The 26,157-nt window shown below is 51.7% G+C and overlaps 1 protein-coding gene and 1 pseudogene across 1 annotated transcript in view; one reads left to right on the top strand and one right to left on the bottom strand.

Moving 5' to 3' along the window:
- LOC146813814 (beta-1,3-galactosyltransferase 2-like) overlaps positions 1-26,157 on the bottom strand; it is a 202,163-nt gene that overhangs the window by 85,487 nt on the left and 90,519 nt on the right. The window lies entirely within an intron of this gene.
- LOC146813816 (uncharacterized) lies at positions 12,828-24,527 on the top strand (annotated as a pseudogene).

The following is a 26,157-nucleotide window of genomic DNA, read 5'->3' on the forward strand; positions in this document are numbered from 1 at the left end:
ACATTGGGTTCACTAACATGGCGCCTGTAGAACTGAGCGCTCCCCGTGATCAATGGCCCCTAGTACTGTGAAGCAAGGCATATAAACATAGCGCTACGCGCAATCAGTTGCATGTGGATACGTTTGCGTAGAACATTTAATACATCGCGTGACTCGTAATCAGTCGCATGTCATTACCTTTGAGCAGAGCATATAACACAGTGCGCTACTCGCATTCCTGGGCATATAATTACTTTCGAGCAGAGCATATAACACAGTGCGCTACTCGCATTCCTTGGCATGTAATTACTTTCGAGCAGAGCATGTAACACAATGCGCTACTCGCACTCCTTGGCATATAATCTACTTCGAGCAGAGCATGTAACACAGTGCGCTACTCGCATCCCTGGGCATATAATCTACTTCGAGCAGAGCATGTAACACAGTGCGCTACTCGCATCCCTGGGCATATAATTACTTTCGAGCAGAGCATATAACACATGGGGTTACTCGCCGTCCCGGTCTCTCCGGCTGAGGAAGCAGAGTCGGTGGCGTGAAGCGCCACGCGAGAGCAATGTCAGTCAGTACTTTGAACGGCTTCCAGCGGGGAGGATTACTGGACTTGAGGAGCGAGTCCCTATGCTCCGGTGCAGTTCACAGAGCACCGCGCTCAGTAGCACAGAAGGGGGGACACGGACAGGATCCCTCGGCGGGGTCTCTCCGTCGCGCAGGCAGGGGAGGGGATTCCCACGGAGGGGACAACCCGGGCCAAGTGCGGTGCGGTTTCCGGACCAGCAGGGGGCGCACCAGGGGGGATCTCGGCCTCCGGGCTTACCTCCGTCTCGGCGTCAGCAGGCGTCCGTCCTCACGACGTTGGGGGAACTCGGCCCCGACCTTGCGCTTCTCCTCACACGGCTGCGACGGCAGCGACGGGGCCCCGGACTTCGCCTGGGCCTCGCGACACAGCAGGGCACTCCTCCAGGCCTCCAGGCCGCGGCGGTGAGCGAGCTGGCTTCGTCGTCGCAGGGGGGGGCTCAAATTAAGGATGGGGATATGGTGCTCAGCGGAGCACGCTGCCGGGGGTCCCAGACCAGGGCAGGGAGCGCGGGGGTCACAGCGCTAGTACCTGGTCGATCCCCGGTGGCTGGGCAATCGGCTTAGCATTTAGTTTGAGGGGTCAGCTTGGACACGCAGTCTCAGCTCTAGCATTCAAGGCTTACAGCTCGCTCTTGTCATGCAGTCTCAGTTCTTACAGTTAGGTTTCAGTTCTCAGTGGACAGATGAAGTCTTGTGGCGCAGATGTATCTGGCGCCCTTAAGGGGTTCTGTTACAGGGGGTAGGAATGGAGAGGGCGACTAGATCCTTCCTAGTCAGGCTGGCAGAGAGTCTCTGGGTCCTCCTACTACTGGGCAAGATCAGTGGGATTCACAGGGCACCTCACTCACTTAAGAGGCAGTACCTAAATCCTGTCACTCTCAGAGGCATAAGTCCCTGGCTAGGCCCTACCGCCTACACTCCTGGTGGATTCTTCCAGCTCTGCTTCACCCCAATGGCCAACTCACTACAAAAGTTTCCCTCCCACTCTTAAGTAGCCCTAGGTCAGGTGACCTCTAGCCAAGGCGGCAAAAGTAAAACCCCACCTCCCTTCTAGAAGGTTCCAGCATCTTCCAGGAGCTTCCCCACTCTACCTATGGGACAAAAAGGCGGGCTGGTGTCGCGACATTGTTGTGGGTCCCAGCCAGCTCCTGGCAGCTAGGGTGCTACTATGAAAAACGACCACCCTGCAGTAGCAGGGGTCTGTGGCAGCCATCTTGGGCGAAGTAAGCACCTGCACCTTAACATTACAAAAACGACAAAAATGAGGGAAAAAGGGCCAAGTCCAACAGGGTCCTTACCGGGTTTTAATATCAACACGATAGTTGCTTCCTTCCAGGAGCTTGGGACCTGGCCTGTTAAACTATATGCTGATTTAAACAGGGTGCCTAGTGCCGGAGTCAATTCGTCTGATAGAAGTTTATAAACTTCATTTCGAAATGCGTCAATTCCAGATGCTTTATTGTTTTTAGATTTCTTAATTTGGCTTTTGATCTCTTCTAATGTAATAGGAGCATCGAGGAGGTCGCGGCTAACTTCGGTCACCATTGGCAAGGATTTACTCCTCAACCAAGTTTGTATTAGTTCTTGGGAAGGAGCTAGGTTCTCTTTGTAGAGATCTGAGAAGAGGGAAAGAAGGCAGGTCTGCATATCTTCTACACTGCTAGATTTGTCCCCATTGTTATTTATTGTAAGCTCACTGATATTGTTTTTTGAGCAATCGACTCTAGCCTTCCAAGCCAGTAAGGCCTCAGCTTTTTCCCCGTAGTCATAGTTTTGTATGTTATTAATAAGCCATTGTGCCTTACACTTCTGGTCCAGTTTTCCCCTATACTCCTGTCTGGCCCCCTCTAGGTCATCCTGAACTTTTGCCAACCTTCCTGGACATCCGTCACTTAGCCGAATCCTCTCAGCTTCTAATTGCCGGATTCTTCCCTCGATAGCTTGTAGCTATCGGGTTTCAGCTCGATTTTTGGAACAAATAAGGCCATGTACCCTGCCTCCTTGAGGCATCCCAAACGATGTCTATAGTTGGGGAGCCAGTGTTGAATGCAAAATATTCTAAGGAAGATAGTTTAATAGCCTGTATAATTTCAGGGTCCGATAATTTTGCTCTATTAAGCGTCCATCTAGTTTTTAAAGGGGTACTTTTTACTATATGAAAATAATATTGGGGCATGATCAGATAGATGACTTGGTAGTATTGAGACCCCCAGTAGACTGTCCAGGACGTACCTATTAGATAAAATGTAATCAATCCTGGATGAATGATGGTACTTTTTACAATAAAATGTATATCTGAAGATATCCCTTCTTTACCCTCCAAACGTCTACCAAATCAAGGTCATGCATTAAATTCTTCATAGCTCGACAGATTCTGGGGGCTCCTATATAGTGAATCTGATTCGACCTATCTTTAAAGGGATCAAGAAGAACGTTAAAATCTCCCCCAACAATCAGGGGGGAGTTTACCATAATTAATTTAGATTGCAGTTTACAAATATAAGATGGATCGTCAACGTTTGGTCCATAAAAAGAGGCGCAGACTAGTTCTGTTCCTCCAAAGTCCAGTTGTGCCACTATCCACCTCCCTGTCTGATCCGTCTGTACTGATTTAATTGAGCAGATAACTCCCTGTTTAATCAGGATTGCGACTCCCCTACTATTAATCGTTTGTTGTGAGGAGCAATGACATTTTATCCAGGGGATTCTAGAGAGTATTGTACGGGATTCTTCAAAACTCAAGTGTGTCTCTTGTAGGAGATAAATATGAGCTGAAGAAAGCTCTAAATATTTCAATACCAGTCTTTGCCTTCATGGACATCTAGACCCGTTTACATTCCAAGAGATGAAACTGACCTTACTATTATTGATGGAGACCCCAGCCATCATCTTACAAACCCTTGATGTTGGCTAAGCGTGCAGTTCCTAAAGTTCAATTGAGATGAGGAATATTTTTTATTTTATCCGCTGCTCCCCACCCGGTGCACCCCTCCCCTCCTCCTCCCCCCTTGTGACCCCTTACCCCATGATGAACCCTCCCTTCCAATAGGCAATGCCCATTCGATCACTGCTCCCTCGGGCTTTAATCATGTGATTATGTGCTATTAGTTAAATCTGAGAACCTGATGCCAAGGAACCCCCATATCATCAATGCCCTCCTCCTCTATCCTCAGACCCCATTTTAATTTTAACAATGAAGGCATCTACCTCCTCAGTTGAGCGAAACTGGTGCATCTGATTGTCCCACATTACCCGTAATTGGGCTGGAAATTTCAATTGAGCCTTTGCCCCCAAACTTTTTAGAACCTCAAGCCTCTTCCCCAACTCCCACTGTCTTGTTGCGGTGATATGTGAAATATCAGATCTTATCGAGAAGGGGAATGGATCTTGGTCTGTAGGTGAGAATGTTATAGTACCTTCCTTGAGGACAGAAGATAAAATTAACTACTTGATAGAGTATGAAAGGAAATTGATCAATATCTTCTTTGGCCTTTGTCTGCCAGGATTCCTCCTAAAGGGATCTCGGTGCACCCTTTGGATCTCGTATGAAAGATCTATACTAGGTGAATATTTTAATACGGTTCCCTTTAGCAGAGATATAATAAAACCTTTAATATCTTACCCCTCAAGGGTTTCAGGAATATTTAAGAGTCTTAAGTTATTTTTCCTGGAATGGTTTTCCAATCGTTCGAGATCATCTTTAAGCTCTTTATTTTGGGCGGATAGTTTTGCCACATCCACTGAAGTAACGTGTATAGCTTCTTTAAGTTTCGGAATCTCTGATTCTATTGCCTCTGTTCTCGAGGTGACCTCCTCCAGTTTCTGGGCTAACACCTCACAGGATGATTGAATAGCTGCTTGATTTGCTTCTGACACAGTAAACTTACTCGCCATCTCAGCCTGATTCATCTCGGAGACCTTAAACCTATTCGTCATCTCTTCTTTCATAGCAAGTAATATATCGGACAATGAACAAGACCTGGGGTCTGGGGCCCCATAACTCTCAGTAACAGTGTCACTTGTACTCTCCTGACTATCCTGAATTTCCAGGACAGAATACCTATTTGAAAGGCTGACTGTAGAGTGATTATTCTGTAAACTTGCTGATAATCCCCCAGGTCCATCTGTACTTCCAGCTTGCTTGCCCATAGGAGTCTGTGGCTTTGGTCCCTTCAGTTTACACTTCGGTTACACTGCTGGGTGGAAAGCGCAGCTTACGAAGTTACTTTTATTTGATTTGAAGGTTTACCTGTACCATCAACTGATGTGTTATGTAGGCCACCCTGAGAACAATCCTAGATAGCATTTTTTACAGGCTCGCTGGTAGTCGCTGTTGAAGTAGACATGACTTTATAATATGTCTTCAGAGAGGGAGTAATTTTCACCTTTAGAGATAGATTTTTCTTCTCCCTACCTCTCTCCTTACCCTTACCTACCTCTCTCCCCTTAAAATTGGACTCGTCCGTTATATCCCCTCTCCGCTTACGCTGCTTAACCAGTGCTTTAATTTCTGAAATAGGGGGATACTCTGGGGGTCAAAATAGACTGGGTAATGTCCGTGTTATGCGATGAGTGAGCGACTCTCGCTCGCAGCATGTATCTGTTGATTTTTGGGGGTGGGGATACCGCTTTTACCACTTTTGCTGCTTCTCCCGTCTCCATACGACAGGGGGGCACCTCTCCTTCCACAAGCAAACTTGCATTAGTTGATATTTCTTTACATAAAGTCTAATAAGCTCTGCAGGTGGGGCTAATGAGGAGGCTGACTGAGGGTACTGTGTGTGTAGAGAGTGCTACAGTATGCTCCCTCTTACCTTTGTACTGCCCACCTAACAGTACCTGCCACCCACGATATGCCTGCTGCTCAATCCTCGCTTCAGGGCTCCGATAGAAGCCGGCACCAGTGCTGCCCTGCCTCTGGTGATCCAGAAAAGGAAGCGGGCGGCGTCCTGACATCTCCAGAGCCGCGTCGCTTCCTCCCACCTCCAGCGCCAGTCGCCGACCTACGAGGGGTGAGATAGCAAGAGCGCCCGTTCACTCGGGACGAAAAATCACCGCACATCACCCCCTCCGAAAGTACGTGCGAGAAGGGGGTCACAAGAAGAAAAATTCATCGGGTTCCCGGCATCAGAATCTCCAGTAAGGCGCCCAAGGGAGCGTGACTGCGGCCATTTAGCTGGCGGCCGCCATGTTCCTCACCAATCCGGGTTGGCTTCTGATGATCAGTCATGTTTCATTTTTGATATTTTTCTCTTTTTTCCGTGGGTTCGGGTGGGTTCTCTCCTCAGTGAGTTCTTTTATCGGTACCATGCATGGTGGACGTGCGCACGTGGCCCTCTTCTGCCCTCTTTTTATCGCAGGACAGCGTGTACTCCTGCTTAGCTCTCCTAACCCCTTCCTTTCTCTCTGGATCTTAAAATAGTCAGTCTCAATGTCTGGGGTCTCAACAACCCAGTTAAGCGGAGGACGGTCTTGTCCTTATTAGAACATTCCGGGGGGGACATTTGTCTCATTCAAGAAACCCACCTATTGCAGTCTGACACCCACCGTATGCGCCACAGTCACTTCCCTCACCAGTTCTGGTCCTCTACCAACAGTAAAAGGGGAGGAGTGTCCGTCCTAGTGGCCAAACACTTTAGGTGTTCTGTAGTTGGGCCAGTCTCAGAAATCAAGGGACGCCTCTTAGCGCTGCGACTCCACGTAGGCTCCTCCTCTGCACTATTGCTTCCATCTATTCCCCTAATGACCACCCAGAGAAGTTTTTGTTGGAGGCCTGTGCTGAGGTGTTGCATTCCCCAGACTCTGCGGTAGTGGTAGGGGGCGACCTTAATCTCGTGATGAACGGCGAACAGGATTGTTCTGGCTCTCGAACTGGAGGCGCCGGTGCTGTATCAGCGAAAGGAGGGGAGTGGTTGCGAGAGGTGGGGATCAGGGATGCTTGGTGATGTCTACACCCAGACGAGATAGATTTTCCATATTACTCGACCGCACACAAAACATATGCCCGTCTCGACCACTTCCTCGTTACTCCAGCTGCTTGGGCCCTGGTTACGGAGTCTACCATTGAAGCAAGGGCCCTCTCTGACCACGCACACATTACCCTAGCTCTGCGCTTCCCCGCCGCGCGTTCTGCTTTCACACCGCGCTGGCGCCTGCGCGATTCCCTACTCCAGTCCCCAGATGTGGTTACTGACATCAGGCGATGCATTGCTTATTAATTAGCAACTAATGACAGGGCTGACACACCACTCTCTTCGGTATGGGAGGCACTTAAGCTAGTAGCGCGAGGTGCCCTCATTGCTAAAGCCACCTATGAGAATAAGACCAGGCGGGCGAAACGCGCGGAGCTTGAGGCCATCGTTAAAGAATTAGAGACCATACATAAACGCACGGTGCTCCCCACATATGGCAGCAGCTAGAAAAGGCGTGCCTTCAGCTCCGCCGTTTGGATCTCAACCGGACTGATCATGCTGTGATCCGCCTGAAACACAAATATTCTGTTGGCTCCAATAAAGGGGGCCGCAGGTTAGCGCACTGCTTGCGCAGCCAGCAAGAGGTTCACTCGGTTAAATCTCTGCGTGATGGGTCCGGTCAACTCCTAACTGGTGACGCCCAAATAGTCTTGTCCTTCCGGTTCTTTTACCACTCCCTTTATGCGGCTGATCCATTCTTGCTGCCCGATCCTACCGAATACCTGAGAGACACAGCGGTGACACCACTGCCCGAGGGCGAAGCTGCCGTCCTTGAAGAGCCTATTCGCATAGAGGAAGTTATCTCTGCGATCGCCCGGCTGAAGTTACAGAAGGTCCCTGAGCCGGAGGGCTTCGGTGCCCTTTTGTTACAAAACCTACTGCGCTGACCTCGCTCCTCTACTCACCCGCCTGTTTAATTCGTTTGCGGACTCGGGATCCCTCAACCCCTCTATGTCAGTCAAATAGCTTTATTTCGATAACAAGTATCATAAAAGCAACATCATTCATACAAACCAAGGATAAAAGATATGAGTATCATAAAAACAGTGATAAAAATTGGTATATACATTCCATCCAGACATGATATGCTAAGGATTAATCATCTTGTTGGTAGTTGTTGGCAGTAACACGCTAAACCCTAAGTCGAGATGGAAAATTCATTTGTGCATTTGATAAATTGATAAATGTAATTAGTGAATACAACTAATTAAGTGGAAGTAAAAACATTACATCTTTTTCAGCTATTTGATGACATTTAAAAATATATAAAAATGCATTCACAGTGTGAAATCATACCTCCATAGGCAAAAATTTTGACCTCACGAGCCAAATGCACCCAAGGTACTTTGCCACACCACAGACAAAAATAACTCTTGAGTCCGATTTCAGGATCCGCAGAGCAACACAGTGATCCGAGGTACCCAGCTGTCTACAGATCGGTTTTATCCATCTTGATCTGGCCCGGGAGTATGCAGGGCATGCGAACATGAGGTGAGCCACACTCTATTTTGGTGCATCACAGCAGGGGCAATCCGCAATTGTTTGTCAAGGAGGACTCCATTTTGCAGTTAGCTCACAAACTATGAGGGAGCCGACCCTAAACTGTATGTAGAGTGCCCAAACTCTTGGGAGCTGGATAAAATCTAAATATGGTTCTAGAAGTGTGTGCTGGTTAACCTGATAACAATCATCTGTCATCCTACTTGCTCTGGGGTTGCTGAGTTCGGTTGTGTTAACCCAGGCCCAATATACTTTTTTGAGATCGTCCTTACAAGGTGGGTTCTGACCTCACTGTGCCACTGGACTCAAGCTATCCTGGTTGAAGAGGGGTGAAACCCCGAAACAGGTCCTAGGATGCTTGTTTCCGGTCCAGGGAGGACCTGGCTTGGCAGTTCGGGCTGGACTGTTCCCATGAGGCACAGGGTCAAGACTGATTTGCATATGGCCAGGTCTAAACTGGGGTGGCATGGTGAGCAAAAGAATGATGGATTTAACCCAGATCTCTTGACTGGGGTTGAATGTTTAGATTTGTTTTGCAATCCGTCCATCAATTGTGTGTCTTTTGCTGGTTTCTGACCTTCCCAAGAGTCTTTAAGGCCTAGGGCAAATACTAATTTCTTGACATTGTTGATCCAGCTGCCCTGTGGTTGCAGTCTAGACTAATTACCTCTTTAAATGCAGCTGCATATTTAGAAAGTTCGGAAGTTTGCAGCAATCGGATCCACTAAAACAGCGGTCTTGATCTGGCAATGTCTCTGTAGGAGCGTCTTTCCATGTCACTCATGAGAGGCTTAAGTGAGACATTTCGGGGGAGGCTCACTAACTCTCTCAGGAACTTATGTTCGGATCCGCAGATCTCTTGCACATTGTTGAACCCCCACAGTTCTGCACCAAAAAGGGTTGAGCTAACTGCCTTTGCAGCATAGATCGTAAGCGCTGGGGCAACAGGTCTGCTCTGTGAGGAGCGATGTTCTCTGCCTATTGCCCCAGCCACACGTTTGTGATTCAGGAGCATCTTATTAATGTGGGAGTTCCAGTGCATTGCACCCCCTCTATGCTACAGGCATCTATTTCGGTTATCCTCAAGCCGGGTAAGGACCCTGGCTTCTGCAGTTCCTTCCGGCCGATCTCCTTGTTGAACACAGAAGCAAAGCTGTTCTCCAGTATGTTAGCACATAGGTTGAACCCCCACATGCCGGGTCTAGTCGATCCGGATCAATCCGGTTTCATTCTGGGACGGCAATGTGGAGTCAATACCAAACGCCTTTTCGAGTCAATGGCTTACTCTCTGAGCACTTTGGATTAGGACGAGGAACGCGGCAAGGGTGCCCCCTTCCCCCCTGCTTTTCACTCTATATATGGAGCCCTTGGCTCAGCGGCTTCGAGATAACCCCCTAGCGCAGGGCATTCCCTTTGGTTTAAACCATCACCTCATTAGCTTATACGCGGAGAAAATTATCTTTTCAATTGCACACCCCCTGTCCTCACTACCGGCCATCATGCAGGACCGTCAGACATTCGGTCAGTTTTCTGGCTTTAACATTAACATGCAGAAATCCCAAGTACTCAATCTTACCCTTTGATTGGGTATCTGGGGGAGTTACGTACCTTGGCTTGACCCTCCACAAAAGCCTGGCGAAAACAGTGGAGGCGAACTACTCTGCTCTACTATTACGGATCCGCGCAGACCTCCACCGCTGGCGCCGCCTACCCCTGACGTGGTTTGGGAGATTACACGCGATTAAAATGAACTCCCTACCACAAGCCCTATACTTGTTCCAAACCCTGCCGCTAGAACCCCCGCCTCACGCCCTACAACAAAGACAGGTGGTGGTCAAGGGTTTCGTTTGGGGCCGATCGCACCGCAATTACAAAAAACTCAGCTCCAATGACCCAAGAAGAACGGGGGACTAGCCTTCCCTAACATCACTTGATATTTCCATGCTTCACTCTTACGTTATTTAGTGGAATGGAACCGTCCCATGACAGAGAAATATTGGGTCTTCATGGATCAGACGGTCGCGGACCATCACATCTGGCGGGACGCCTGGTTGCCGAAGTCAGGCGCACTTGGGAACTCTACTCCTCGCCAGTCACACGACCAACAATGCTTGCATGGGACAGAGTCTCTCAGAGGGCCAGCCTAACCTCATTCCCTTCTCCCCTGACCTCGCTTTTATCAAATCCCGCATTCCCGCCAGGAATGACCACCAAGGCTGCAGCACGGTGGGTTGAGGAGGGTTGTAAACGTTTGGGGCAATTATCTGACTTTCAGGGCCTTATACCCTTTAAGGACGCCGGAAACAATGACATCACTCCCTCGCAAGACCTCTGCGACTCCCTCGCAGCCTTCTTCCACGACAAGATCGCCAACATTCACAACAGCTTCGGCCCACCAACCACGAACCCCACCACCGAACCGATGCCCCCCACCGCCACCCTCCGCACCTGGACCCCAGTCAGCACCGAAGACACAACACGCACAATGAACACCATTCACTCCGGATCCCCTACGGACCCCTGCCCACACCACATCTTCAACACGGCCGACCACATCATCGCACCCCACCTCCGCGACATCATCAACGCCTCCTTCAACACCGCCACCTTCCCGGAGTGCTGGAAACACGCCGAGATCAGTGCCCTGCTGAAGAAACCAACTGCAGACCCCTCCGACCTCAAGAACTACCGCCCCATCTCGCTCCTCCCGTTTCCTGCCAAAGTCATCGAGAAGACCGTCAACAGACAGCTAGCCGCCTTCCTCGAGACCAACGGATCCCTCGACCACTCGCAATCTGGCTTCCGAGCCAACCACAGCACGGAGACCGCCCTCATCGCAGCCACAGACGACATCAGATCCCTAATGGACAACGGGGAAACTGCGGCCCTCATCCTCCTGGACCTCTCCGCAGCGTTCAACACTGTCTGCCACCGCACCCTGGTACAGCGCCTGAACAACACCGACATCCAGGAGAAGGCCCTGGAGTGGATCACCTCATTCCTCGCCGGAAGAACCCAGAGAGTCTGCCTCCCCCCGTTCCGGTCAGCGGCCACCGAAGTCATCTGCGGCGTTCCACAAGGGTCATCGCTCAGCCCCACCCTCTTCAACGTCTACATGAGCCCCCTCGCAACCATCACACGTCAACACAACCTCAAGATCATCACCAACGCCGACGACACCCAGCTGATCCTCTCCCTCACCAGCGACCCGGACGCCGCCAGAGCCAGCCTACATGAAGGGATGAAAGACGTCGCCGAATGGATGAAGAACAGCCGCCTGAAACTGAACTCAGACAAGACGGAGGTCCTCATCCTGGGATCATCACCCTCTGCCTGGGACGACTCCTGGTGGCCCCCCGCCCTGGGAGCCACCCCCAAGCCAACGGACCACGCACGCAACCTAGGCTTCATCCTGGACTCCTCCCTCTCGATGACCAGACAAGTCAACGCCGTCTCGTCTTCATGCTTCAACACCCTGCGCATGCTTCGAAAGATCTTCCGGTGGATCCCCACCGAGACCAGGAAGACGGTCACCCAGGCCCTCGTCACCAGTCGGCTGGACTACGGGAACGCCCTCTACGCCGGCACCGCTGCCAAACTCCAGAAGAAACTCCAACGGATCCAGAATGCCTCAGCACGACTCATCCTGGACATCCCCCGACACAGCCCCATCTCCGGACACCTGAGAGACCTGCACTGGCTCCCCGTCAACAAAAGAATCACGTTCCGACTCCCCACCCACGCACACAAGGCCCTCCACGACCTGGGCCCCAAGTTCCTCAACAGCCGCCTGACCTTCCACAAGCCCACCCGCCAGCTCCGCTCCGCCAGCCTCGCTCTTGCCAACGTCCCCCGCATCCGCAGAGCCACCGCCGGAGGAAGATCCTTCTCCTACCTGGCAGCCAAGACTTGGAACTCCCTCCCCATCCACCTCCGGACAACGCAAGACCATCTCGCCTTCAGGAAGCAACTCAAGACCTGGCTGTTCGAGCAGTAGCGTTCCCCCACCCCCCCAGCGCCTTGAGACCCTCCGGGTGAGCAGTGCGCTATACAAATGCCTATGATTGATTGATTGATTGACAATTGGACTATAACTTGCCTGCCACTGATATTTATTTACACTCCCAGATGATACATTGGATCTCGGAACCTGGGACGCGTCACCTGGCTTTCCGGCCAATTAAGGCATTTGAGAAATGGAAACTTAACAAAAAAGATGATAAAAGCCTTATCTCCGAAATCTACTCCTTCCTTACCTCAGCCCTCCCAAGGACTCACACTGCCAGGCAGAAACGCTGGAAGACAGAACTAGGGCGCACGTTGTCTGATAAGGAGTGGTAAGACGTTTTCTATCAGGCACACCACTCTACGTACTCCTTGAGCCACACTGAAACAGTTTTTTAAATTGCTATCTATTGGTACTACACCCCCGAAAGGCTATCCAAATGGCAATCCCAATGTAACGGCCTCTGCTGGAGAGGGTGCGGTAATCCCGGGACACTTCTTCTTTTCTCACTTTGGCATTGCCTCTAACTAACCCGCTACTGGGAACAGATCATAGATGACATCGACTTGGCCTTCAAGACTTCCATACCCCGGCTCCCTGCTTACACACTCTTAGGCCTCCCCAATGCGATAACCTTTCCCTTGCACTCGACTAGGGGGCCACAGATGGCACTTGCGCTGAAGGCTGTGCATAGGGTAATACTGACATGGTGGAAATCAGAAAAAGTACCCGATCACACACACTGGTTACACCAATTATGGAATCTTCTAGCGATGGAGAGACTTTCCATGGTAGCAGCAGAGAAGGGTAAAGATTATGCCAAAACTTGGGCCCCTTATTTAACTATTCCCTCCACTGAATTCAGTGAATTGACTTGCCCGCAATACCTCCGTATCCTGAAATTAGTTCCGGGTGCCACTGCAACCACCCCATTAGAGTGTGTATTGTCAGCTTTTTCCTTCCCGCGGACGTGATGACCCCATTGCAGCACCCAAGTCCCACGGGATGACGCACGTGCCTCTATTTTCCTTTATGCTCACTGAGGAGAGGGGGTGGAGATAGGATGGGTTTTAGGGGTTTCTTACTGTTTCTATATTATTTCTAGATTATGTTTATTGTTCAAATATGGAACAATTTCTAGAGCCTACGGACTTCAGTGGGTCGCATTCCCGATGCCATGGACTCTTCGCTTCTTAACTGACTTGCCTGCTTGTCCATGGCACTACCCAACCGTTACTATCCCCCCATTAGATGTGGCCGGCCCGGATGGGTTGTAGGCGGCTTGCTGTGTTTAATCTCGAGAAGTTTTGCTTTGATCGTTGCCTTGCTGGTATAGCCAAATCGCAGCTAGCCGGCCCGCTGGGTTTATAAAAACTAGTGTGGAGTCTATTTGTGGTGACATCATTGGGTTACTGTGAGCGTGGTTGCACATACTGTACACTTGTGCCTTGGAGATAAGCCTGGCTGCTCGTGCCAAGCTACTAAGGGTGTGAGCAGGGCTATCTCAGACGGTGTCCTTACTTAGCCTAACGTTGAAGCGAGGGGTCGGGGACTTCCGCCTCCAGCATTTGGTGGCGGCGGTAAGCGATAAGGACTCCCACTTCCAACAGCAGCTGTATGTTCAAGAAGCACCATGCACTTTGACTAAGTTCTTTTACTCGTTTAGCCTATTTATTTATGTATGCCATGCTTTTACTCAAGCCCTATATAATACATGTTGGTTGTCATTTGATGTTTATTTTATTCTTCCTTGCATGTATTTTAAATTGCCTTTATGGCAGGTTTCCCTGCTGCATAAAGAGGCTTTTGATTTGATTGACTTAATTAATATCATCCCATGTCTGATTCTCATTGTGTGATGTAATGAAGCAGTCATAGTGTGTAGCTAGTTGGACTGCAGTGGTGGACTAAATTATAATTCTCCGTTGGACAGAAGCATGTAGCAGATCTCTTCAGTTATTCCATGTCTGGTCAACTGGTGATGGGTGGCTTATTTGCTGTGGACTGGTGCAGTACTGGGTGAGGGGCGCATGCCTCTTAGTAGTTGTGTTGTGTGTGAACGTAAGAGTGTCAAGTAGTAAAAGGGAATTATTATGCAGCCTGTATGAACCACAACAGACTGACTAATCATTAAGTGTTATGATATTACTATTAGTGTGAGTTATATATTGTATTTGTATTGTAATTGCATTTATACAGCACTTACTACCCCATTAGAAGTGTTGCAGTGCTTTACGCCGAGCCATGCTTCGCCGGATTGCAGAGTTAGTAGGCTTTTGGTTATGTTTGGTTGTTAGGATCAGCCCTGCACTCTTAAGGAAAGCATACCACACTTTTACTTAAGCTTCTATGTGCTAGATTAAATTAATAGGAGTTAGGTGTGATGGGGGGAGGGTATGTGAATCCATGCACTGGTTGATGGTTGTAACAGATAAGTTACAGAAATTAGGTATTGTTAGAATTCAGGTGTAGGAAGCCAGATCTTTATATGGTATACCAAAAAGAGGTATACCGTGCAGAGAGTCCAGGTATTCCCTTACTAGAGGACAGGGGCTTGCTCTAGCAATACCAGCGTGCTCTCTTTGTGAGTTGTGTGATCGAGCAGCCTTAGGCTTATCAGAGAGAAGTGTTAGACATCTGTGAGTACACACAATAGTCAATAAATGCTGCAAGCGACTCATTAACGGGATCCACTTCAATTAATAAAAATAACAAATATCTTTTTATAACTTTAGGCATCAAGATCATCAAAATCAGGTGACTACTTTTCAAAATGACAGGTTTGAAGAAAACTCACAGCAATGTAAACTTAAGAAGAAAACATACACTGCATACGGTCACTTAACAACGTATGGAACCCTTCCCCAGATATTAGGGTGAGAAGGGGGCTATGTCCCCGGCAACACCAACAGGTCACAATGGGAGGCACTGAGGCGTCCGGGTGCAGTGGTGTGTTTTTCAGCATCGGGTGACTTTCATACTTTAAATCATAATTGAAGCACTTCGATGTAATGTTAACCTCTGGAGTAAAAACATGTACTGCATTCAGGCACTCAACAGCAACTTACAGGGCCAATCTTCCGGACGTAAGGTGAGTATGGGGCAAGGAACAAAGCAGCACCAACCGTTCACTTTGGGCATCTCAGGGGCGGCCGTGTAAAGAGGTGCTTTTCAGTGTCAGGTGCCCCATTCAAGTCTATGGAGATCGGTACATCGGAAAAGAAGCAGCTGGCTGGGGGACCAGTTGGGCTGAATCAACAAGGGGGCTTGACTCTTGCGATGCTCGGAAACGTGGGAATATCATTGGTCATCTTCTCCAGTGGTCGGGGCGACAGTTGCAGAGCTGTCATTTGGGGTCAGATTTTCGTTGCCATGAGCATCCGCAGTAGAGGGGGCCTGCAGAACCTGCAGGTGGCATCGGGAAATCTACAGTGGGCAAGCCCAAGGTGGGATTTGTCTCTGGAGGGCCCAGGGATCACGCTGGCACCATTTCCCACTTCAGCTTGGACTAGGATGTGCAGGTGCAGTGGTACTTTGCTGTGTCTGGTTTTTGCGGTGCTGGAGTCTCACAGCCTTCCCTGGGGTGGCTGCCGGAGGCAGGGAAGCAGCTCTGCTGCTACACAGGAGTTCCTGGGCCTTGGAAGAAGTGCTGGAAGTCCTTCCAGGCTTTGGAGGATCAGCAACTTGGGGGATGAGATGACTTTGGTGCAATTGTCGAGAATAGGTGAACAGGCAGGCATGCCTGGTGCAAAGTCAGTTGCTTCTTCTTCAGTTCTTACTTTCGCTGCTCTTCAGCCCTTCTTCTTTTGGTGGACATTATCTGATTTCCTGGTGCAAGGGCTCCCCTAAATATTGAATTTCGGGAACATAAGGGGAGTACAGGGTAGTAGCCACTGGGCTACTTACCACTGGGATCACTATGCCCCCTCAATGACCAGGACGCATAACCCTGTCCCAGAGATTCTAAATTTGCCATCACCAAGATGGTAACTTCTGAAAAGTCGCATCCACTTCAGGTAGCCCAGATCAGGGGTGGTACTCACCTAAGAGTGGACACACTTGTCTTGCCTAGCTAATTTTCCCACCTGTCCAGGTGCCAAATGGCTCCAGACAAAGTGGGTTGGTTTCTTTTTCTGTGAGAGAAGCCAGATTTGCATACCAATGACAGTGGGCCTCTTTGAAGCTCCCCGACACTTAAAGTTTCTAATCCACAGGTCATCCTGTGGACAGGGGTGCAAAGCACTCTCTAGCCCAGCAGGCTTGGTTTATGGCCCCCGCAGAGTAAAGGCCCTCAACCTAGGGGGTCAGCAACTCGTCTCTGGTGGCAGGCTGGCAAAAACCAGTCAGCCAGCCCACCAGTGGCAGGTAGGTCTTCAGGGGGAACCTCTAACGTGCCCTCTGGGTGCATGTATTATTAAATCCAACACTGGTGTCATTTTGGGTTTATTAATACGAGATGTTTGATACCAAACACCCCTATTTTCAGTGAAGCTATCATGTAACCGGGGAACTTGTTTTCACCAATGGCTTCCCTGATCATCTGTACTGGCTGTAATGGAACTTACCAGTACAGATGCATATCTGCTCTTGCAGTTATGCCCTCACATGTAGTATAGTGCACCCTGCCTTAAGGCGGTAAGACTGCTTTAGGAGTGACTTATACTGCATGCAGTGTCGGCAAGCATGGTACGCAGGCTGTGTGCCATGTTGTGTTTTCCCTTTTGTTGCCACCAAGACACGCAGCCTGCAGTGGCAGTTTGCATGAGCTTGGTGAAGGGTTCCTGAGGTGGCACAATTTGTGCTGGCGGCCTTGGGAGTACTCTTTAGTACCTCAGGCCCTAGGTATCAGGGGCACCTTTTATTAGGAACTTACAGAGCGTACTAAAGGTAGTACCAATTGGGGAAAACAATTGCACAGTTTTGGGAAAGAGATCTGGCCCTGGGGACCTGATTAGCAGGAACTCATCGCACTTTCAGTCGAAATCACATCATATACCAGGCAAAAAGTGAGGGTGACCATGTCGGAAAGGGCACTTTCCTACACCATGGGTATAACTTTTAAAGCAGAGGCAGTGAGCTTAAAAATGAGCTGTGGCTAATCTGCACATATGCAATAATAGGTGTTAAGACAAAATATGCATGTGGCTTACAGTAGGCCGTGCTCTGAGGAAGGATGCATGCCAAGGATGGAAAGGAAGTAGAGATTTGTTCGAAAGAGAGTTGCGTCGACAATTAAACGTTTTACGTCAAAGTTGGTTTTCATACAGGGTTTTAGGAATATTGCGGAGGCTTTATGACATAGTATGTAAAACTGTACAAGGACGCAATATTATTTGTATTTGTTTGCGCTCTAGTCACAGTTAGACTGTCACTGACTCTCAGGTATGTGTCTCCTATATATTTAACGTGGAGCGTCGTAACAATTCTGAGCCTATTGTTACAGTTCAGTCTGCTCTCATCTGCCTCAGACTGTGCTGGACGGTGCCACAGCTGTTTGAGAAAAACAATGGTTCTTATGTGGCCAAAAAATGGTCCATAGAAAAAGGGGGGCAGTGTCAGATTTAGACACAGTGCATTAAAGTCTAGATTGATAAGGAATATCTCAGGGAGCAATAAATAATGTGACCAGGGTCAAACGAGTCAAGTTAATGTTTTAATTTATGAAAAAAATTCAAGAAATAGTTCAAGTGCTCACATAGGAAAGTGACAACAAGCTTGATGTGATAAGTGGGGGTGACTTTTAAAACACATATGAGAACTCCTCATGAATAAATTATACAAAGTGTATGCAGTTCTCTTTGTAGGGGGTCGACTGCGTTTCGACCTCAGCTGTTTGAAATCATCTTCATGACATAGCAATTGTGAGCAAGCTGAATTTAAAATCGGGCATAGCCAGGGAGAGTAGTGAAATATTAAGCAGATGGTGAGGGGCGTGAGTCCTGAAAATTGAAGAGAGGCGTAGAAATGCTCCAACTGTGACTGGCGTCCGCCAGTGAATGGTGCTGAGGGGAATCGGAGCACATATGTGGGATAATTATAATTTTGACAGCGCGAGGGAGAACCGCTCAATCCGGCGTCTTTGGAGCCTACCTGGACTGGAAATTCAACGAAGAGCAGCGTGTCACTGCTGCCTTGCAAAGTCAGGAATCCTTCGATTGCCAATCATTTGCTATTTGCAGGACCGCATTAGTCAGCCTGACAGCAAAGAGCGGCGCTGCCTTTCCCGCTTCTCCGGAGGACGTGCTGAATGTAAGCGACAGGCTGCCAGCCAGCGGCAGGCTGGCTGGGCTACGGCCAGTGCTTTAAATGGGCCGGTACTCACCGGTACTGAGTACCGGCACTTATTTTTTCCCCCTCCAAGAGTACCGGCACTTCTCCGTTATTAAATAGAGTACTGGTACTCACTGTCACACAAAGTCATGTGAGCATGCATCGCATTTCTACACTGCGGCGCATGCTCACATATTGTTGATTTCACAAGGAGAGCAATGACGCCATGGCACCAAAGCAGAGCAACGTGTGACCCAGGCGCGCAATGCCGGGCCCCGGGGGAAGCAGAGTCGCAGACTAGTCTTCCCCCGGGGTCTTTTGCGCAGGGGTAGGACCAGGCAGGGTCAAGGGGTGGAGTTACGGGGTGGGTATAAGAGCGCAGGGGAGGAAGGCGACTTCCTGTTCCTGCGCTCGGCACCATCGGGAGGGTTTAGCAAAGGGGTAGTTTAGGTGGGTGTGTAGTGTAGTGTACGGGTCTTGGGCCGTTGGTTTGCGTGTCCGGCGGATTGGTGTGGCGTCGGGTGTGCGCGGTACCGTGGCTGAAGGAGGAGCGGCGCACGGCGGCGGAGGCGGGATGGCATCCTCGGAGGAGGTGAGGCGGGCCTTACTGGTTCTGGGGCGTGCCGGGCGGGAGGATCTCCTCCGGCCCGGGGTGCTGGGGGAGGCGTGGGTAGGGTTTGAGCGCGCCCCGCGGGCGGCTTCGGCGGGGGTGGCGGCGGCAGTAATGGCGTGTCAGGAGGAGCCACCGCCGTCTCTATCAGGGGTGCGCGGGAGGGGGCGGGGCTCTCGGCGCTCGTGGTCGGCGCGCGGAGGCCGGCGTAGGAGTCTGCCTCCGCGCCTTCATTTTCCCCCACTGGCTTTTCAGGCCCAGGGGGCAAGGGGGGGGGCGTTTCTTCTGCTCCGTCCACGGGGGAGCAGCTAAAGGAGGCAACGTGCAAGGCAGGTCGGCCCGCAGACGAGGGGGGGAGGTGGGACCAGGGGCAGTGGGGCCTAGTAGTCCGATGTTGGCAGCTGGGGAGGGCAGGCACGATGGGGCAGTGGTGGTTGTGGGAGGGGGGGGCTTGGTGGCTCTCGGGGGGGTGGAGAGTGAGGAGGTTGGCGCGGGGGGGCAGCGGGGGCTTTGGGGGCGGTGGAGGATGCGCCCATTGACCTGTCTCGGTGGTCCAGGGCCTCTACACCGTGTTTGGCGGTGAATGGTGCGGGCGGCAGGGTGCGGGGGCTGACAAGGGGCCGGCCGGGGGGGTTTTGTCTCAGGTGGTGCCCCCACAGTCTGGGTTTTGGCCGCCTAAAGGGGGGTTTATTGGCTACTGCCCCCCCCCCTCAACTCCCGGGTTGGGTCGCTTGGACATGGGAAGACAGGCTCCAGGAGCAGCGCATTTTGGCGCAGGTGGCCGAGGCTAGGCGGGCGGACCAGAGCGCGTGGAGGGTGGGGGCGGTGTGGGAGGAGGAGATTGAGGGGCCCCCTACGCCCACGTCCAAGGAGGAGAGGGGGGCGGAGCGGGAAGAGTTGATGAGATCGGGGAGGGAGAGGTCGCGGGTGGAGGTGAGTGACAGGGGGTCACGGGGGCAGGCAGGGACGGCCGGGACGCCTTTGAGGCCTGATGGTGCCGGGGCCCACTGAGGTTCGAGCGGCCTGAGGGGTAGGGGGGGATCGAAGTCGGCAGCTGTTGGCAGAGTTCGGGGGAGTACGGCGGGGCGCAAGACGGCCCCATGTCGCCGTCAAGAAGCAGTAGGGCGGTCCGCGGCGGCCATCCCTCCGGCGCAGGAGAGGGCAACAGCGTCGGGTGTGAAAGGGTCGCGGGTGTCTGGCACTGTGAGTGGCAAGGGTGTGAAGAGAGCAGTGAGAGAAGTGTTATGGGCGTCTGAGGGTTTGGAGGCTGAGGTGGAGTTGGACTATGAGGAGGAGAGTGAGGAGCTTGAGGACGGGGAGGTGAGGGATGACTGTGACCTGTCGGGCGCGGGCAAGGACAACGGAGACATTGGTGTGTTACAGGTGCCCCAGAGACCGGCGGCCAAGGAGACGGCAGACACACGAAGGGCGTCCACCTCCGGAGGCCGGCCCAGTGAGCGCCACCCGGCATTGGCAGGTGAGAAGGCTTGGTGGTCGGTGTGGGATGGTGGCCCAAAGGGAGGACGGAAGAAGGCCTGTAGGTCAATTAGGGTGGGAGAGGGTTCGGTGAGGGAGGTTGGGGAGGCTCCGAAGGGCAGGCCCGCGCAAGGGGACAAACCAGTCGGGGGTAAGGCGGTGACTTCAGCGGAGGTACAGACGGAGAAGGAGGACAGGACTGGGGACAAAGGGGACAAGTCAGGGGATAAGCACCCGAAGAAGCTGCCCTACATGGGTTTGGCTATGCCCTTGGGGTCGCACTTGTCTGAAAAGATTAAGAGTAAGATCTGGAAGCACGAGTATGTGGACGTTTTTAAATTATTGCACCGGGAAGTGCAGGCCAAGGAGGGCTCGAAGGAGGAGGAGTGGGAGTTGACTAGGCGGCCGAGGGTACCGGTGAACATGGAGAACTGGACGTCGGCATTTCTCATTTATGCGAGCATATACTGCGAGAAGCATCTGGACAGGGCCATCGCGTTGTTAAAGTATATGGACATAATTAGGAAGGCCCAAATGCAGTTTGGGGGTTTTGCTTGGCTGAGTTATTATGAGGAGTTCAGGGCGCAGGGTTAGCGCGAACCCGGAGAAGCATTGGGGTGAGGTGGATCAGGAATTATGGATGCAGTGGATGGCGTCAACGCATTCCTCGGCATCGACACATACGGCTAGCGGGTTGCCGGTCACGTACCGGTCGTTTCAGTCGTGTCCTGCCCTAAGCAGGGCGGGAGGGAATGCAGCCAGTACAGGGGGCACAGGGCAGGCCAACAAGCACGGCAGCTACAATACCGGGGCCTGTTGGAGTTACAACAGGCGATACTGTTCCAAGTATCCGTGCAAGTTCAAGCACGAGTGTTCTAAGTGTGGAGGGAAGCATGCACTTACGCACTGCTTTACGCTCACCATCCCTTCCGAACAGTGGAGGAATTCCAAAGGTAAGGGTCCGGCTGGACAGAAAGGCTCCTACACCGGTTAAGGTGGGGGCTATGGCCCCGTGGCCCTCCCTCTACCCGGACAGGGAGGCAGCCTTGAAGATTCGGTGGGGCTTTACAGAGGGTTTTCGGGTCGGTTATCAAGGTCCCAGATCAAGGAGATGGGCCGACAACCTTAAATCAGCTAAAGAATTGCCGGGGTGGTGGCGTCCAAACTCTGGCAAGAGGTGGAGGAAGGGAGGATTGCCGGCCCCTTTTATGAATGGCCGATGAATGACTTGATTATTTCCCCGTTGGGGGTGGTGCCAAAGAAGGAAAAAGGGGAGTTTTGGATGATACATCACCTGTCGTGGCCGGAGGGACAGTCGGTGAATGACTTTATCGCGGAGGAAGATTCGCGGGTGCTCTACGCGTCGGTTGATGATGCGATTCGCTTGGTGAGGGTGTGTGGGCCGGGGGCGGAATTGGCAAAATGCGATGTGAAGTCGGCTTTCCGCCTGCTGCCTATACACCCTGCGGAGTTCGCGCTCCTGGGGATGCAGTTCGGTGGGGCCATTTTTGTGGACAAAGTCCTGCCCATGGGGTGTGCGATTTCTTGCGCATTGTTTGAACTTTTTAGCACCTTTCTGCAGTGGGCGTTTACACAGCTGAGTGGGCATCGGGAGGTCACGCACTATCTGCATGACTTCCTTTTCCTTGGGAGGGCGAGATCTGGTGACTGTGGCAGGGCTCTGACATGGTTCCAGGAGATGTCGAGGCAGTTTGGGGTCCCGTTGGCGCCGGAAAAGACTAGTGGGCCGAGTTGTGTTTTGACATTCTTGGGCATTGAGCTGGATTCCACTGAGTGGACAGCGAGGCTCCCGGCCGCGAAGGTAGCTGAAATTCAGGAGTGCCTTCAACGGGTGATTGGTGAGAAGAGGATCGTGTTGAGGGAGGTGCAGCAACTGTTGGTTTTTTTTAACTTTGCGTGCAGGGTGGTCAGCGCGGGACGGACGTTCTGCAGGCGGCTCGGCATGGCTATGTCTGGGGCAGTGCTTCCACACCATAGGGTCCGGATCTCCATGGGAGTGAGGGCGGATTTGAGGACATGGTGGACGTTCCTGGCAGATTTCAATGGGGTATCGTTGGACTTTGTGGAGGAAAGGACGGTTTGGCAAATCCAAATTTACTCGGATGCGGCTGGGCGGCTGGTTTTGGCATTTTCTGGGATGGGAGGTGGTGTGCAGAGACCTGGCCGGATCACTGGATGAAGCAGGGGAGGAGCATTGCATTTTTGGAATTCTTTCCCTTGTTGGTGGCTCTGGAAGTGTGGGGTCCTGAGTTTCAGAACAGGGGGTGTTGTTCCGCGTGGACAACATGACGGTGGTTGAGTTGGTCAACCGACAGAGGGCCAGGGACCTGAGGGTGTTGCGATTGTTGAGGAGTTTCATGCTGACATGCTTGCTTCTGAATGTGGTTTTTCAAGCCAAACATGTTCCGGGAGCGAATAATGACATCGCGGATGCTTTGTCTCGTTCGCAGTGGCAACGGTTCCGGCGATTGGCACCTGGAGCGGATCTGTGCAAGACCGGGCTGCCGGACAGCATTTGGGCCTTGGGGGAGTGAGGGTGATAGTCCTAGTTGAGAATTCTATTGCTGCTACCACCAGGCGGACCTACAGACTGGCGTGGGCGGAGTTTGGAGCCTTTATGGGCTGGAGCGGGGACTCTGCCTTTGGGGGACGGACCACAGTGGAACAAGGAGTGTTACAGTTTGTATTGCACTGCATGGACAAGGGGTTGTCGGCTGCGACCATTTCGGGGAAATTGGCAGGAGTGTCATTTTATTGTAGTTTTTCTTTTGATTTTGACCCTACGAAAAGTGTGATTGTCAGTAGGGCGCTCCAGGGTTGGAGCAGGGAGAGAGCGGGGGGAGGGTTCTGAGGGAGGCCATAATGTTTGAGGTTTTGGTAAGGTTGGTTGCGGCGTTGCCGCTCTGTTGTTATGATGAGTTTGAGGTTCGAATTTTTCATCTGTGCATGATTTGGATGTTTTTTGGGGCTTTTCGGGTTTCGGAATTGTTGGGCACACGGGCGGGGGAGGGGCAGAGGTATGAGGAGATTAGGTTGGATGCGGGGAGATTGGGCATTTGGTTGGGTCGGTCCCAAAACAGATCAGTTGGGATGGGGCAAGTGGGTGTGGTTGAGCGAGAATGGTTGGGGGAGTGTATGCCCGGTGGCTGAATGGCGGTCGTTTGTGTATCATACACAGGTAGTGCAAGGGGAGATTTTTTGTCACAGGTCAGGTGCACGAGTGACGGCGGGTCAGTTGTTGGCAGTGCTGCGCATGGCATTGGTGCGTATTGGTTTGGAGCCGGCTGGTTTTGGGACTCACTCGTTTCGGATTGGGGCGGCGACGGCGGCAGCCCGGCTGGGGTGGTCCTGGGATAGGATTCAGCAGATTGGGAGATGGAGGTCACAGTGCTGTGAGCGGTATGTGAGGAAGTGAAGGGTCTGGTCGTGCAGAGCCGGGGGTTTGGAGGGGTTGAGGTGGCAATTTTCTATGTGTGTCTAACATTTGTTTCTCCTTTAGGTTGCGTGGGAGGACCTGGGGCCAAGACGGTCACGTGGATTGTGGGGCATTCTTTTGTGCACTGGGCGTCAAAGTATGCGGAGCAACAGGTGTACGGCCGTAACCTGGGACTCAAAGGACAACATCACAAGGTGCACTGGTGGGGAAAAGGGGGAATGCGATGGGGGGCACTATTACCCTGGCTCGCGAAGATGGTCCCACAGAAGGGATGCCCGGATCTGTTGATCATCCATTTGGGGGAAAATGATTTGGTTCGGCTGTCGGGTTTGGCGCTCTTACAGCTGATGCAAAGAGACTTGGAGGTACTGAAACACAGGCTGGCAGGGGCGTGCATTGCCTGGACTGAGTTTGTCCCGAGGAGAATCTGGAGGGGCGCTGTTAAACATGGGGCAATTGAGAAGGCGAGACGGAAACTTAACAGAGCAATGCGAGTTTAAGGTGATCAGTTACCCAGGACTGCGACTGGAGAAACCGCTACTGTTTAGGGATGATGGAGTGCATCTTTCCAGAACGGGGAATGCGTACTACATGATGGAAATGAGAGATGTGGTCAGCAAGCTCTGGAACGAGGCAATTTGGTGTCGCAGAGATGTTTGAGCAGGCAGGGATGTGTGTGCTTTGTCCAGTCCTGGGGGTGGGGCAGGTATCCGCCCTAAAGGGGGCTACCTGGTTGGCGGAGGGGTGGGGGGAGTCATTAGCGGGCACACCCATCCCTCGGGGGGGAAGAGTGAACGAGGTGGGGGTAATGGAGGCATGAGTGAAATGTTCGATGAGAGCGGGGAGGATGCAAGGAGGTTTGTGGAATGGTGAGGAACGGAAGGGGCATGGAGTGGTACAAAAGGGGAGTGTGAAGTGGGTGAAAGGAGTGAAGGGTTGTAGAGTGTTGTGGGAAGTTGTTATTCAGGTAATGTTTGGTTATTGTTTAATGTTGTGCAGCCTGGTCCTAATAAATGGCCTTTTACGCTTAAGACACGGTGTGGTCTGTTTATTGCGCGACGCCCATTGGACTCAAAGGCCTTCGCCCCCCCCCACCCTCCCTCGTGTGTTGCAGCCCGGGATGAGACAGTTTCCCCGGTTACAAACACAGCCGCACCCGAGTACTTCACAGGTCTTTAAAAGACCTTTTGCTCTTTAACGAGGCTTTGATGTTTTTCACCCCTTAGAGCCCCTGCACCTCCACTCTACCTTTTGCTTGAAGAATCAGACCCCCCTCCCCACACGAAATTTGACTCTAGTTGTGCCTCAGGTGTGACCTCCCCCGCCAGGAAGCAAGAAAGGGAAGCTCTTTAAAAATCCCAATTTGCTCTGGCTTTCCCTTTCTTCTGTGCGAAAAAGACGGAAAGGATAGCATAGCAGCTTGCGGGTGAAAAAGGGGACAACTGAGGAGAGCTTTCAGAAGTGAAGGGGTATAAGCACAGTCAGCTAAATAAATCGTCCCTTCCGAACAGTGGAGGAATTCCAAAGGTAAGGGTCCGGCTGGACAGAAAGGCTCCTACACCGGTTAAGGTGGGGGCTATGGCCCCGTGGCTCTCCCTCTACCCGGACAGGGAGGCAGCCTTGAAGATTCGGTGGGGCTTTACAGAGGGTTTTCGGGTCGTTTATCAAGGTCCCAGATCAAGGAGATGGGCCGACAACCTTAAATCAGCTAAAGAATTGCCGGGGTGGTGGCGTCCAAACTCTGGCAAGAGGTGGAGGAAGGGAGGATTGCCGGCCCCTTTTATGAATGGCCGATGAATGACTTGATTATTTCCCCGTTGGGGGTGGTGCCAAAGAAGGAAAAAGGGGAGTTTCGGATGATACATCACCTGTCGTGGCCGGAGGGACAGTCGGTGAATGACTTTATCGCGGAGGAAGATTCGCGGGTACTCTACGCGTCGGTTGATGATGCGATTCGCTTGGTGAGGGTGTGTGGGCCGGGGGCGGAATTGGCAAAATGCGATGTGAAGTCGGCTTTCCGCCTGCTGCCTATACACCCTGCGGAGTTCGCGCTCCTGGGGATGCAGTTCGGTGGGGCCATTTTTGTGGACAAAGTCCTGCCCATGGGGTGTGCGATTTCTTGCGCATTGTTTGAACTGTTTAGCACCTTTCTGCAGTGGGCGTTTAGACAGCTGAGTGGGCATCGGGAGGTCACGCACTATCTGCATGACTTCCTTTTCCTTGGGAGGGCGAGATCTGGTGACTGTGGCAGGGCTCTGACATGGTTCCAGGAGATGTCGAGGCAGTTTGG

This window comes from Triturus cristatus, chromosome 6 (assembly GCF_964204655.1).
Source record: "Triturus cristatus chromosome 6, aTriCri1.1, whole genome shotgun sequence".
Taxonomy (NCBI): domain Eukaryota; kingdom Metazoa; phylum Chordata; class Amphibia; order Caudata; family Salamandridae; genus Triturus; species Triturus cristatus.